At 36.1% G+C, this 15,014-nt stretch overlaps 1 protein-coding gene across 1 annotated transcript in view; it reads left to right on the top strand.

Annotated features, from left to right (window-relative positions):
* Window positions 1-14,645: 14,645 nt before the first annotated feature.
* The window catches only part of LOC101632183 (serine/threonine-protein kinase Sgk3), a 58,500-nt gene continuing 58,131 nt past the window's right edge, over window positions 14,646-15,014 (top strand). The window contains exon 1 of the mRNA XM_012723116.1: window positions 14,646-14,708. The gene's annotated coding sequence lies outside the window, so the exon portion shown is untranslated. The remainder of the gene's footprint in view (window positions 14,709-15,014) is intronic.

Below are 15,014 nucleotides of genomic sequence, written 5' to 3'. Positions count from 1 at the left end.
GTGTTATCTCTAAAATACAGATTCTTTTTTTAAAAAAATAATACAATAATATTCCCAAAAAGAAAACAATTTATCCCAGTCATGTTTTATTTCCCTAATTACCTCATAATTTTGTCAGTTCATTTAGTCCAATCAGGATCCAAATAATATCTATATACTGTAATTGATAGTTCATACATCTTTTAAGTCTTTCAGTGTTTCCTGCCTTTTTTTCCTGTTTCTTGCCTTTCCTTACTTTATCCTTCTTCACATCTCCACCCAGTCTCCACCCTAATCCTCGACTTTGTTTTACCCTTTAAAATATCTTAGTAAAAATGAAGGTCATAGAATAGCATTTTAGATCTAAAGGAATTTTTATTTTTAGCCAGCCACCACTAAAAAATGTTAGCTTTAAATTTTATGGACTTATCTTAATTTTAATAGATCAGTAATGTTATAATCTTAACTGAAGGTCTATACGACCCCAAACTGCTCTCAGAGAAAAGATTGTCATCTCAGCCCCATTCATGTGTTAATTGTTTGCCTAAAATATATAAAATAAACTTCTGCTGACAGCAGAACGGGAAGACTTGCACCCAACTCCGACTCCTGTGTCTTCCTCGCGTCCGCTCCCCTTTTCCCCCTTAGGAATCTCTGCTGGCCTACGCCTCTCCCACCTTGAGACCCTGCCTGTTCTGCCCTCCAACTTCGTGTGATCGGGCCCGACACCTTATGAAATGAAGAAACATGGTAGAGAAATTTTTAAAAAATGATTTATTGATTTATGTATACAGAACTAGGGTACAGGCCAGAGGTGCAGGAGCAGTGAAAGCGTTCACCGTATACAGAGTGGGGAGCAGAATAGGCAGATCAACGAAGTACACTGTAAACGGAACAGCGGGAGAGACAGAAAAGGTCTGTTGTGCCATGTGGGTCACCTCCCTGGCACACTGAAGTTGCTGTGGCTAGGTTAGCTTCACAGTGCTGCGCTGTAACCCCTTGCACCACCAGGGAAGGCCTGGCAGAGAAATACTCTTACAGAATTTCCCACTAAATTTTGCTGATCATATTCCTGTATTATCAATTATCATGTATCAGAGACTTTACTCTTTCCTATAAATCAGATGTTAGAGCTAGAACTTTGATGAGATTTAGTTCAGTGTTTTGGCAAAAATAATAAGGAAGCATGAAGTGTTTCATTTGCTCTCCTTATAATATGAGTAACTCTTGATCATTGTTGTCTAGGTGCATTTATTAAGAATTGTAAAATGATGGTATTCTAATTTTGTCCTTTGTTCACTTACTTGCCCTCTATGAGTTCCTCAACCAATATATGGTTATCTTGGGTACAGTTTGTATTGGAAAGGAAGAATAAAAGCTTGATTCGTATCCTTATTTACCATTTTCAAAATAATTACTTGGCTCCCTGGTATCACTCATCTGTAATTCATGAAGCTTATTTTGTATTTTTGGTGTCTTTGTATATATTCTCTTGGATTTAAAATTTAATGTGCTTCAGTACATAATGGTAATTATCCTCTTTTATGTTCAATTTTAATTTCTTTGATTAACAATTTGAATTAACTTCTGAGTTTTTTGCTGACTTTATTTTAATATATGTGTGTGTGTATATATATATAGTGTGTATATATATATAGTGTGTGTGTATATATATATATATAGTGTATATATATATATATATATATATATATACTTACATCATTCTTCATTTTGTACCTTTTCATCTTGGTTGTAATCCCTGTAGACTTCCCACCACCAGTTCACCCATGTGCCATCACTATATTCCCATGTGCTCTTTCTGCCCCAGTTTTGATCCTACTTCAAGTTGTTTATTGATTTTTATTTTTATTACAATTGCTTTTTTTCCCCGATCCCTTACATGCCTGCTATCAGTGAAACCATCCAGTACTTTTTTTTTTTTCTGGCTTATTTCACTAAGCATGATTCCTTTCAGCTCCATCCCTGTTGGTGTAAATAGCATGAGCTTATCTTTTGTGACTGCTGAGTAATATTCCATAGTGTATATGTACCAAAGCTTCTTGATCCAGTCATCTATTTTTGGACATTTGAGTTGACTCCACATCTTCCCTATTATAAGTAGTGCAGCAATAAACATAGGGGTGCAGAAGTCCTTTTGAGTAGTTTTTGTGACATGACTTTAGTTGTATATAAGAAAGAAAGTTAAGTATTCCTGGCTCATATTGAATATATCCTGGCCCAGATCTGCAGTTAACCAAGTTTACAAGGACTCCCGACTTAATTTACTGGAAACTATTTAGAGACCACTAGCTATATGCTGGTGGTGCACATTTCACCAGATGGGTCATTGATTTTAGGGCTTTAAAGGTAAAATACAAAGCATATTCAGAATGCTAATTCCAATTAAACATCTGTATGGCAGGTTTATTTTCCTTTATCTATATCTTCTTACTCCCACATCTAAATTCTTGGTTCTTAACGACAAGTATTACTCATTCTTTATCCTGCAACACAAACATGGTCTCAAAATTATGCTATCAATAATATGATTACTTGAATGGAGTTTATGATTTTTTTACAGTTATTTTTGTTGTTACTGCTTATCCTGATAGGAATATACTTTGTGTTGAAATTGCTTGAAATAATTTCTCTAATCAATTTAGCTAGGTTAATTTATTTTATTTTAAGGAGACATTTTTAACCTTTTCTCCTTTCAATTCCTCTTTCCATTCATGTCTCAAATAAAAAACTTATATTTTTATTTTTTGACTTTTTTTTAATCTGTGTGCAGTATTTTTGAATATGGTTACAATGCATGAGGCTGAACTCACTTAGCTCTCCCTCACTTACCTCTCACTCTACTTATTTATGCATACAGAACTGGGGTACAGGCCAGAGGTGTAGGGGTGGTGAGAGGCTTCACCAAAAACAGAGCAGGCAGATCAACGAAGTACACTGCTGAGGGGAGCAGCAGATGGGTCAGAAGTCTGCCATTCCATGTGGATCACCTTCAGGGCCAGGGATTGAACTTGCACTGAAGCTTGCAGTGCTGATTCCTAACCCATCGCACCACCAGCGAGGGTCCAGAGTCACCATTTTTAACTGCTTCATTGGTCACTATACAAGTTCTATACTTACCCACCTATTTCTTTTTCTGTCAATAAATAATGGAATTGAAAACTTTTTATAAATTTTATACACTTAATGGTCTGTGCTTAGTAGAAAGTGTTATATATATTAGGTAATTAAAAGTTGCTGAATTAAATGGAATTTTTATTATACTCTGCCAAATAAATATTAGTATTCAATTACCAGAGCCTTGACTAAATAATAATTAGTAATTTACAAATAATAATATCAGATCAAAGGTATAGAATTAAGAATAGTCATCTTTTTCTTCTTCCCTTCCCCTCATTCTCTGTAAGTGACTTTGCATATTATAGCATCTTTTTTGTTTCTTTTACTCTATTATTAAAAGATAAGTCATTGAGATGCAAGTTTGGCATGAATGGAGAAAAATTACAAAGGAAGAGATCTTGAGAGTGTTTTAATTAAGCAATAAACCTACAATAAAATCTTAGAAAGTAAGTTTATATAAATGAAGCTGAGATTTTGGAAACAAACTGGAAAGAAGGCATATTTATAGCATATTCTATTGGTCATGAACATCTGAGGGAAAATTGTTCCCCTTCACGTATAGGAGAATGCATAAAATGTCCTTGTAATCTTTGTCTCCATTAATGAAATCTGAATTAGGCAGCATTTAAAAATAAATATGAGTAATTAATTTTGGATTAAAAGTTACTCATGGGGCCCTCCCTGGTGGCGCAGCGGGTTAAAGCACTGCACTGAGAAGCTGAGGCCACTTTCGCATGGGTTCGATCCCCGCCTGCCCGGGAGGTGACCACATGGCTGGCAGACCTCTCCTGACCCGCCCGCTGCTCCCCTCAGCAGTGTACTTCGTCGATCTGCCTGTTCTGCTCCCCGCTCTGTCTCTGGTGAAGCCTCTCACCGCCCCGAGCCTCTGGCCTGTACCCCAGTTCTGTATGCATAAATAAATAAATCTTTAAAAAAAAAAAAAAGTTACTCATGGATTACTCATTAATCATGGATTTATATGACCATATTGTATAAATCATTTTAAACAATTTAAGCACATGCTTATTCCAAATTCCAGTGTCAAAATTATTCAGCACATCATTAATAAGATGATTTTCTGCATGCAAAAATCAATAGACAAGAACTGACTTTTGGGACTTGAGAAAAATGATTCAATTAGATCTTAAGTTAAAAGATTTTTATTTCCTCACTAAGATGAACAACCTTTAATTGCTGTATATTAAATTTTATTTTCTCTGGCTCACTGCTGTAGGATTTGAGTTATATCATAGGTCAGTTCTTTTTCTTAGGACTAAGTCCCTTCACTGTAACATAGTTTTGTAAACCAACATACATTTTAGCAAAAAATACTTAAGCATCATTTTATAAAAGTTATATTAAAATTTCAGGTATAGAAAATCACATTATAATTATTAGAAGTTTTTATGAAAGTTTAAGTTCCTTTCAATAGTGAACAATCCCATTGTTGCACTTAATGTACTTAATGATTTTTTTTAAAGATTTATTTATTTATTCATTCATACAGAACTAGAGTACAGGCCAGAGATGCAGGGGCGGTGAGAGGATTCGCCAGAACTGACAGAGCCGGGAGCAGAACAGGCAGGTCTAGGAAGTACACTGCTGAGGAGAGCAGTGGGCGGGTCAGGAGGGTTCTGCCGCGCCTGTGGGTCACCTCCAGGAGTCCATGGGGATCCAACTCATGCTGAAGTGGCTTTAGTTTATTGGTGCTGTGTTTTAACCCACTGTGCCACCAGGGAAGGCCCTAATGAATATTTTTATTGTGTTCATATATTACTAGTTTAGTCATTATGTCTTAAGTTGTGCATTTGTTGTGCCCTTCTTTCAACTTTTTTGTCAATATAGCTGTCTATCAATACAAGGAAATCAATTTCTAAAAGTTAACCATACATGTTTTATAATAATCTGCCCTAGAATGTTATGATATTTTTATCTTACAAACTCATTGGCCTTTCAAAGGTCTGTTAAACTGTTGTAACAGATATCACACAGGTGGTAGTTAACCATATGGATTCTGAAGCCAAAGTACTGGTTTCTAATCCTAATCCCACTTAAGTGACAGGACCAGAGGAACATTAAATAGTAAATATATAGCAAACTGTCATCAATGTCATGAAAAAATAAATATGATACTATAATAAAGATTACAGAGAGGAACCTACATTTGATAGAAGAGTCCTGTTTTAGGAACAGTATAAAGAGAGTTTAACCTTCTGAGGGATTGGAGGGTTAGGAAAGGAAAGGTTTTCTAGCCTGAGAAAACAAAATATTTGACAACCTATACTGGAAAGGCTGAGAAGGCCGAGGAAGAAGAATCCAAGGTTTGGAACTTTGGTGATTGGCTAAGTGGTGGTGCTAGTAACAGGACATGCTTGAAGGAAAGACTATGAATTCATTCATTTTCAAGAGGGAAAATATTAATCTGGTAACTGGAAATTTGGAACTGGGGCTTGATTGCGGCCAGATTTCAGGTATATTGTAGCCAGTTGTGTAGAGATGTAAATCAAAGACATGAACTTGAATGAGAAAGCCAGTGAACAGTGGCTCTTACAATGAGCAGATTCAGGACATGAAAGTTGAGATCTCAGTCTGCGCTTTCTATTTGGTGATTGTGATACTTAGGACAGTTTGTCTAAAGTTGCAAAGCTCTACTGTACTATGTTCTAATAATCTGCCCTTATGACAAGACCATATTGTCTTGATCAGTATAGCTTTATAATAAGTATTAAATTTCAGATAGTTTACGTCTTTCAACATTGTTCTTTTGAACATTTTATTATAATAATAATAATGGCATATAACAGTATAGGTTTCGGATGTACAGCTTTATATTTTGCCATTCTACTTTTTGATCACCACCAGGTTTCTATCTACCACGTATTTTACCCAACTCTTATATCCCTTCCCTTCTGGTAACCACTGCACTGTTGTCGTAATTTAAGGGTTTCATTTGTTTGGTTTTGTTATCTTCCACTTATAAGTAAACCATATGGTGTTTGTCTTTGAATTATGTCACTTAGCATAATCCTCTCAAGGTTCATCCATGTTGTAACAAATAGTAGGGTTTCATAGTTCTTTTTCCTAGCTGAGTGGTAGTCTACAGTACCATATTTTCTTTATACACTCATTTGTCTAGGCGGTTAAGTTGTTTCCCCATTTTGGCTATTGTGAATAATGCTATAGTGCATGGATCTTTTTGAGTTAGTGTTTTCATACTCTGCAGATCAATATTCTGAAGTGGAATAGCTGGATTAAATGGTAGGTCTAGTATTAAATTTTAAAGAAATCTCCATATATTTTCCATAGTGCTTGTATCAGTTTACATACTCATTAAGGTTCGTTGTTTCTTTCTTATATTCTACCTATTGTAAAGTGATATCTCACTGGGGTTTTGATTTGTATTTCCGTAATAATAAATATTGAGCATCTTTTCATGTGTCTGTTGGTGATTTATGTATCTTCTTTGGTGAAATATCTACTTAGATCCTCAGCCTATTTTAAAAAATTTTAAAACATATTAGTTAATATGTTTCTGGTATTAAAATCTTATCAGATATATGATTTGCCTGTATCTTCTCCTATTTGGTAGGTTGCCTTTCATTTTGATGGTGTCTCTTACAGCACAGAAGCTCTTTAGTTTGATAATAGTCCCACTTGTTTTTTGTTGCTTATGTTTCCCATGACATAAATTAATCCACAAAGACAGTAGCTTGATGTTAAAAGAATTTACTACCTTTGTTTCTTCTATGTTTTATGGCTTGGGTCTTATTATTCTTCATTATGCATTTTTAAATATTGTTTTGACTGTTCAAAGTGCTGCATATTTCCACATGCATTCATTTTCTATTGTTACTGCCATAACAAATTACCACAAACTTGGTGGATTAAAATGATAGTTTTATTAGCTTATAGTTTTGTGTCTAGAAGTTCAACATAGGTCTCAGTCTGTTAAAATTAAGGTGTCAATCATGCTGAATTCTTTTTGGAGGCTCTAGAAGAGTTCTCTTGCTTGTGTGTTTGTTTTTATGAGCCAGGAAACCAATTCTCACTAGATACCTATTCTGTGGGTATATGTATCTTGGACTTCATAACTTCCAGAACTGTGAAGAAATTTTCTATTGTTTAGAAGCCATTCAGTCTTGATACTGTATCTTATAAACTCATAAAACTTTTTAATTTTGTTAGTGCTTTTTTTTTTGTAGATTCCATCAGATTTTTTTTTCTTCATAGACATATATGAATTATTTACTTACTTTTCTTGACAGATATTCCTGGCTAGAACATTCATTACAATGTTGACTGGAGATAATGAGATATCCTTGTCTTTTTTCCTGATTTTAAAGGAAAATTGTTCAGTGTTCCAGTATTCAATATGTTAGTGGTAGTCTTGTAGTTGCCATTTATCAGGTTGAGAAAGTTCACTTCTATTTTCAGTTTGCCAAGAGTTTTTAATGAAGAGTGGAAGTTGGATTTTGTCAAGTGCTATTTATATGCCTATTGATAATATTATGAATTATATGAATTAACTTTTTAATGTTAAACTAACTTTGCACACTTGGGGTAAACTACATTTGTTCATGACATAGTGTATTTTTGGATGCAACTTGTTAAAATTTTGTTTGGAATTTTTATATCTATGTTCATATGGAGTTTTCTAATAATAACTTTTTTAAATTAGAATAATGCTGTCTCATAGAATGAATTTCTCTGTAATTTTCTGGAAAATTTGTATCAAGATCAATGATTGGAAACCTTCCTTCTAATTTTTAACATGGATAAGTACTGCCTAAATACTGCTTTAGTGTCATCCACAAATTTCAGTATGTGTTGTATGACTTGAAGCTATAAATTTTTGAAACTTGTTTTATGACCCATATGGTCTATCTTAGTAAACATCTTGCATTTAAGGAATGAATAGTCTTCTGCCGTGGAGTGATCTGTAAATTTCAGTTAGGTTTAAAAGGTTGATAGGGTTGTTTAGATGTCTTCTGTATCTGCTGTGGTCTAAATGTTTGTATTACCCTTCTGTCCAGTCATATATTGAAATCTTTTCCCTGAAAGATGATGGTATTAGTAGGTGGTGGTCTTTGGAGGGTGATTAGGTCATGAGCGTAGAGTCTTCAGGAGTAAGATTGGTACTCTAATAAAAGAGATCCCACAGAACTCTGAAATCTCTCTTACCGTTTGAGGATATAGACTGAAGATGCTGGTTATGAACCAGGAAGAGGGTGCTTCCCAAATCTTTAAGGCACCCTGATTTCAGACTTTTTGTGGCCAGAACTATGAGAAACAGATTTCTGTTGTTTTATAAACTGCCTAATCTCTGGTATTTTGTTAATGCGACTAAATGGACGAAGACAGTGTCCTTAATGATTTTTCCCTACTTGTGCTATTATTATCTGAGGCTTTTTGAAACATCTGACAATAACTGTGGATGTGTCCATTTTTTCTTGAGTTTGTTTGAGTTTCCTATCATGTGTGTCTAAGCTCTGTTAGTATGTATAAATGTTTAGGGTATTTTAATGCCATATTTGGCCCCTTCATAATTATAAAATGAACTTCTGTTTCCTTGGTAATATGATTTACTCAGAAATTTGCTTTATATGATATTCAGATAGCTGTTCCAACTTTCTTTTGAAGTTGCATAGTATATGCATAGTATTAGCATAGTTTATGTTTTCCCCATTCTTTTTTTCCCTTATCTTTTGTCTTCATTTTTGAAATGTAGTTTTTTTGTAGGTAACATAAAGTTGGCTTTTGTTTTATTTATCAAATATGACACTTTTTAAAAAATAATAAGTAGTTTATTTTTACATCATTTTGTGCATTTTTTCATCTCAGTTGTAATCTCCGTGGGTTTCCCATCACCAAATCACCCATGTGTCATCACCATAGTCCAGTGCATTTCCCTCCCCCCACTGTTCTTGATCCCATTCCCCACTTAACTCCCATAAAATGTCTCTGGTATATAGCTGTTCATTATTATTATTATTATTTTCTCACCTGGTCCATTATACTCCTGCTATGAGTGAAACCATAGTATTTTTCCTTTTCTTTCTGGCTTATTTCACTAAGTGTGATCTTTTCCAGCTCCATCCATGTTGCTGCAAAAGACATGTGTTTATTTTTTTTTTGGTTGCTTAGTAATATTCCATTGTGTATATGTACACATTTTTTTAATCCAGTCATCCACTTTTGGGTATTTGGGCTGTTTCCATGTCTTTCCAGTTATATAAATATGACACATTTTAATTGGAATGTTTTGATTGTTACATTTAATGTTACTGATATGACTGAAATTTGTCATTTGCTATTTATTTTTTTAAGATATATTTTTATTTATTTATACATAGAAGAACTGAGGTATAGGCCAGAGAATAAGAGAATTCACCAGAGATAGAGAACAGGAGGGGCACAGAACAGGAGTATCTATTGAAATATATTGCTAGTGGGAGCAGCAGACCAGACAGGAAAGGTCTGCTATGCCATGTGTGGGTTAGCCCCCTAACCAGGGATTGAACCATCAGGTCATCATAGTGATAGTGCTGAGACTTAACCCCTGTGCTACCAAGGATGCCCTGCTATTTGTTTCTTATTTGTCTTAACTGTTGTTTCTTTTTCCTTTTTTTCTGTCTTACCTCTGTCTGTTTTGAATGAATATTAAAATTATGTTTTTATTCTTTATTGGCTCATAAGTTATAACTCCTCCCCCTTATTTTAACTTGAACTAGAAGTAAGCATACATCTTTAATTTATTACAATCTGTTGTCCATTGAATTATACCACATCCCTTATCATATGGCTATACTTAATTATAGGATATAACTTACAATAGAATATTTACATGTCTTTCATTAAGTAGCCCTAATAATATTATTGTCATATACCTCACTTATACATAGGGTATAAAACCCACAGTAAGTTATTACTATTGTTGTTTATGGTCTTTTAAAGATTTTAACACTTTATCTTTTAAAGATTTAAATGATAAGGAATACAACTTTTACTTTTGTTGTTACTATTTCTAATTTCTTCATTCCTTATGCACATCTATATTTCCAGAAATCTGTAGTTATTTTCCTTCCACCTGATACATTAACTTTAACATTTCTTATAGTGTGAATGTCCTCGTTATTCTTTCATCTTTTTAACACTTGAAGAAAATTTTAATATGGTCTTTAGTCTTGTAAGATATTCTTTGCTGAAAATAGAATCCTAGGTTTGCATTTTTTTGTTCAGTGTTTCAAAAATGTTCTACTCTATCTGCTTGCACTATTTCTGTTATAAAGTCTGTTGTCATCTTTACCTTTTACCCTCCATGTTTTCTTTTCTCTGACAGCTACAAAGATTTCCTCTTCCCCACAGGATTTTAGTAATTTCATAAAGAAATGTCTTTATGTATTTTTTTTAATATTCCTAATGTTTGGGTTCGTTGAGCTTGTCCTCTCTGTGAATTTCTATCAAACTTTGAAAAATACCAGCACTATTTCTTTTTAAAATTTATTTCTGTTTTAGATTTTCATTTATTTATATTTATGTAGAAGAAATAGGATGAAGACCAGAGGTGTGGGCGTGGTGGTGAAAAGGGGGAGTGTGAGAGGATTACCCAGAGACAGACTGGGGAGCAGAGCAGGAAGATTTATTGAAATATTCTGCTAAGGAGAGCAGTGGGCAAGACAGGGGAGTATGCTGCCCATATGTGGGTTGTGGGTTAGCTCCCTTGCCCCAGATGAAACTGAGGCCATTGTGATAGGCTGTTATGTGGGCCATCATGGTGATAGCACTGAGACTTAACCCCCAGGCCACCAGGGAGGCCCCTAGCACTGTTTCTTTAAATGTCTTCTTTTTAATTCCCTTTTCTGTATATTGTGTTTTAGAAAGCTTCTATTGCTATATCTTTAAATTCACTGATCCTTTCTTATATAGCCTCTGCACATCTGTTAATACCATTCAGTGTAATCCTTCACCTTAAAGATTGTTTTTTTCTCTAGAAGTTAGATTTAAAAATATTTTGTACCTTCCTGGTCTCTAACTTTTTTTGAGGATCTTACCATTTAGCCATTTTAATGTTCTTGTCTATTATAACATCTGTATCAGTTGTGGGTCAATTTTAGTGATTTAGCTTTTTTCTCATTTTGGGTCCTATTTTTCTGCTTTGCTGTGTTACAATATTTGATTGAATGGCAGACATTATGGATTTTATCTTTTTGGGTGCTGAAAATTTTGTATTCCTGTAAATATGTTTGTATTTTAAAATGCAGTTAAATTACTTCAACATAGTTTGATTCTTTAGAGTTTTACTTTTTTTTACAGCACAAAGCAGTATTTAGTCTAGGATAATTATTCTGCATTACCATGGTAGGGCACTTTGGAGTTCTGTACTTCATTGTGTTGAGGGGGTTCTAGTCAGCCTAGTGGGAACACAGTTCCTGGCACACTTTCAGCACCCAGTAGTATTCCTTCTAATGCTTTTAGATGCCTTATTCTTTCCTGACTTAGGGTAGATTAGATTTCCTCACATCCATGCACTGATATTCACTGTTGAATTCTCCATGAGGCACCTGTGCAGATTGGTAGGATTTTCTGTCTGCACTCTATCTGGTGAACTCTAAGCCATCTTATTCTTCCTTAACTTACAATTCCATCTCAATTCAAGGAATCTAGTGGATTCTTTTGCAATCCCCACTTCCTAGGCCATGTCTGTAAGTTCTCTGAAGTTAGTAAGTTGAGGTAAGTTTTGTTCACTGACTCTCTCTGAGGCATCCCTCTCCTTCAGGGCCTAATATCCAGTATCTTAAAAACAGTTTTATATATTTTGTGTGGCTACTTTTTTAGGGGGAGGAGGTATTGGGTTAGGTGGATGGTAGAAATGGTCCTTGTTACTCCATCTTGGCTGGATTCAGATGTTCCCCTAAGGCTCTACTTTTAACAGTCATCTCACATTTTGAGGAGAGGGAGAAAATAGTTCCGAGAGTCTATAACCAATTGCTTCTGGTGTAACTGCTCTGTAAAATGAATTGTGACTGTTGTTTAGTCTGCTTATTTAATACTTCTTAAGACTCCAGAATATTATAAAGGTTTGCTGTAAGTGGTGGTTTATAGATTCTTTGGGCCAGACTTCAGAGCTGTGGGACTTCTCTTAAATGTGCCACTAACATTTTCAAAACACAGGAGGCCATTGATAGATTGCAAATCAGTTTACACTGTTACTTGGTAGTCAGTCTGCAAACTTCTTTCTGCTTCTACTTGTGTCTGTTTCTACTTGTGGCTTCAGTAAAGGAAAATTTATTCTCTAAAGATCTTAATAGTAAATCTATATAGTGCCCCTGTGTAGACAGTTTACTGTGATTCAAGGACTTATTTGTGGAACACTAAAAACCTCTTAGTCCAACTCCAAAAAGTGTTGGGTAACTCTTGTTTTTCTTATTCTTGAGAATTCATTTGTAATTAGACACTCCTAATATCTTATTTGCATGAAAAAGAAAAAACCTTTATTTTAATTACAGCAAGGGTGAGAGAGGGCTTAAGGAAAGTTGAAAATAATCATAAACTGAATATATTTTTAAGCACTGGAAAAGTGGGTGGACAAAGAATGGGTAGACTATTTTTTATTTTTGTATTTCAAAGATTTAGCCCTCAAAACAAATACAATAATTTAATTTCTTGTGTTTTGAATCAGACATATGTAGCTGTCCAGCAAAGCTTTCATTAGCATGAAGTGACTATTATTTACTTAGTGTCATTTAATTCAGACAAGTAGAATCTTATGGTTATAGGTCACCTAGATAGCATATTGTATATAAATGTATAATATTTTTAGGCTTTTAGAGATATTGAAAATAGCTTTTTCTTCATAGATTGTCTGGGGCCTAGGGACATCCAATAGGTAGCCTACAGTTCCCAAGTATTACAGCATTTCATTGCATTCTTTTAGTTGAATTATTATAGTCATCGATGTAGCTAGTATGGAGAAGAGGAACTGATTTAGGAAGCAGTGAGTGTCAATGTATAGTGATAGCAGTGTCAGCTGTATGTTGATAAGACGTTAGGGACTGTCAGGCAGATGTGTAAACAGAAGAGTAGTTGGAGATTAGGTAGAAAAAGTAGGTGAAGTCAAATCAAAGATCCTGTATTCTTTAAATCTGTCTTCTATACAGGGATGGCAGTGAAAATGAGAAGGAACATTGAGAAGATTATAATGGAGAAAGCCCAGGACCTGGCAATTAAATGTCAGGATTGAAAGGAAAGAAGAGTGGAAGATTTTCAGCTAGGACTCAAGTGTTATTATTACTAATAGAAAAGTCAGAGAGAAGAGCTTGAACAAAGCAGTGCCAGAGATCCCTGAAACTTTTTAAAAACTCCCAAATTGTTGGTGTGACTCCTGACTGGAAAGTGCTTTCACTGTAGTTCTCCTTTGATTGTTGGGCCTAGCAGAATGAAATTAAAACATGGAAGAGCACTTGGGAGCATAAGGTCAGGGTTCCAAGTCTACATTTTACAGATAAGGAAATTGTGACTTCCCTTAAGGCCACATAATTAGGCTGACCTCCTGGCACTCTTCTGAAATTCTAGCAAGATTACTGTGTTGATATCATTTTTGCCTGTTGCAAAGAAAGCCTTGTGTTTCTTCCCCGACCCCCAGCATAATAATTCAATCTAGAATAGACTTCAGTCCTCAAACTGCTTTTCACATTCCGAATTCAAATAATAACTAAAATGATTCCTTCTAGGTGGTCTGTTTTCCTTTCTGCATAGATGTAGTCACAAATCTTTTATCAATATATTATGGGCATTAGTGCCAAACTTGGCCAGGGTGTAATGGATCTACTCTTTTGAAAAATGCCCTTGTTGTTTGAGAGGAGAGGAAATGATTAACATTATTGAAGGCTCAGATGAGGATCCTTACTGGGAGTCATTTCCACAGTTTTTATAATGAGGATGTATAGTGGAAGTCTGTAAAGGAGCTGCTTCCTTTGCCCCTCTAAACCCATTTCCCTATGACTTCTCACACACAGACCCTGGCTTAGAGTGGGACTCCTACTTTTTCTGAGGAGAATGAGATTGTGCCAATGCCTTGATTAAATGAGCTCTGTTCTTAAGATATTACTCATTTCTACACCTTAGTTAGAATCTAAGAATCTTAGAGTGCCTTCTTTTTCCTTTACCAAGCCTTTTCCTCATTTTACCCCAAGGTATCCCCTCTCCCTTACCCCTTGCAATCTTCAACGCCCTACTCTTCTTTTCCTTCTCCGTTCACTTACACCCAGACTAGAGTCACCTTTACCTACTTTGGGCCTCAGGGGGGCCACATCTAGCCCGCGGCAACTCTCCAGTCTCGCGCCCCCTAGCGTGCCCGGGACTGGCTGAATGGGCATAAGCCCCACCCCTCTCTTTGGGCGGGGCCCGCGGAGAGACGCCGTTGATTGGTTAAGGCGGAGCCTGTTGCGGGGGCAGAGCCCAGAGTTCAGGCCAGGGCTGAGAGCCCTGCGGGCGCCGCTGGGGGTGGGAGGCGTGGTGCGGAACCCTGCCGAGTGTGGCGCAGCTGAAGCTGGGCGTCCCGCTCGCCACGCGCCGGGCGTGGGTTCGGGTAGGTAAGTGTGGAAGGGGTCCCGGAGCCGTGTGGGGTCTGGTGAAGGGAGCCCTGGGGTTCGCCCGAAGCAGGTGTGCTTTGGACAGACAGGCCCCAGTGCAACTTCGCTAGGTAGGCGCTTGGGGCGCCGAGGGCGGTCCCCTGGTGTGAGCCCCCAGCGGGAGGGAGACACCAGGTCGGACTCCAGCTTTGCAGCACTCGTTTACGGCTTTAGCTAACGGAGAGATAACATTTACGTTGTTTTACACACTTCCCTGCATTTCGAGAAATCTCAGGTACTGTAGGTAGAATTTAATATTCTTTAAAA

The sequence above is a fragment of the Condylura cristata genome, unplaced genomic scaffold (assembly GCF_000260355.1).
Source record: "Condylura cristata isolate star-nosed mole 26May11 unplaced genomic scaffold, ConCri1.0 scaffold00009, whole genome shotgun sequence".
Classification (NCBI taxonomy): Eukaryota; Metazoa; Chordata; class Mammalia; order Eulipotyphla; family Talpidae; genus Condylura; species Condylura cristata.
This window is presented reverse-complemented; position numbering and strand designations above follow the sequence as displayed.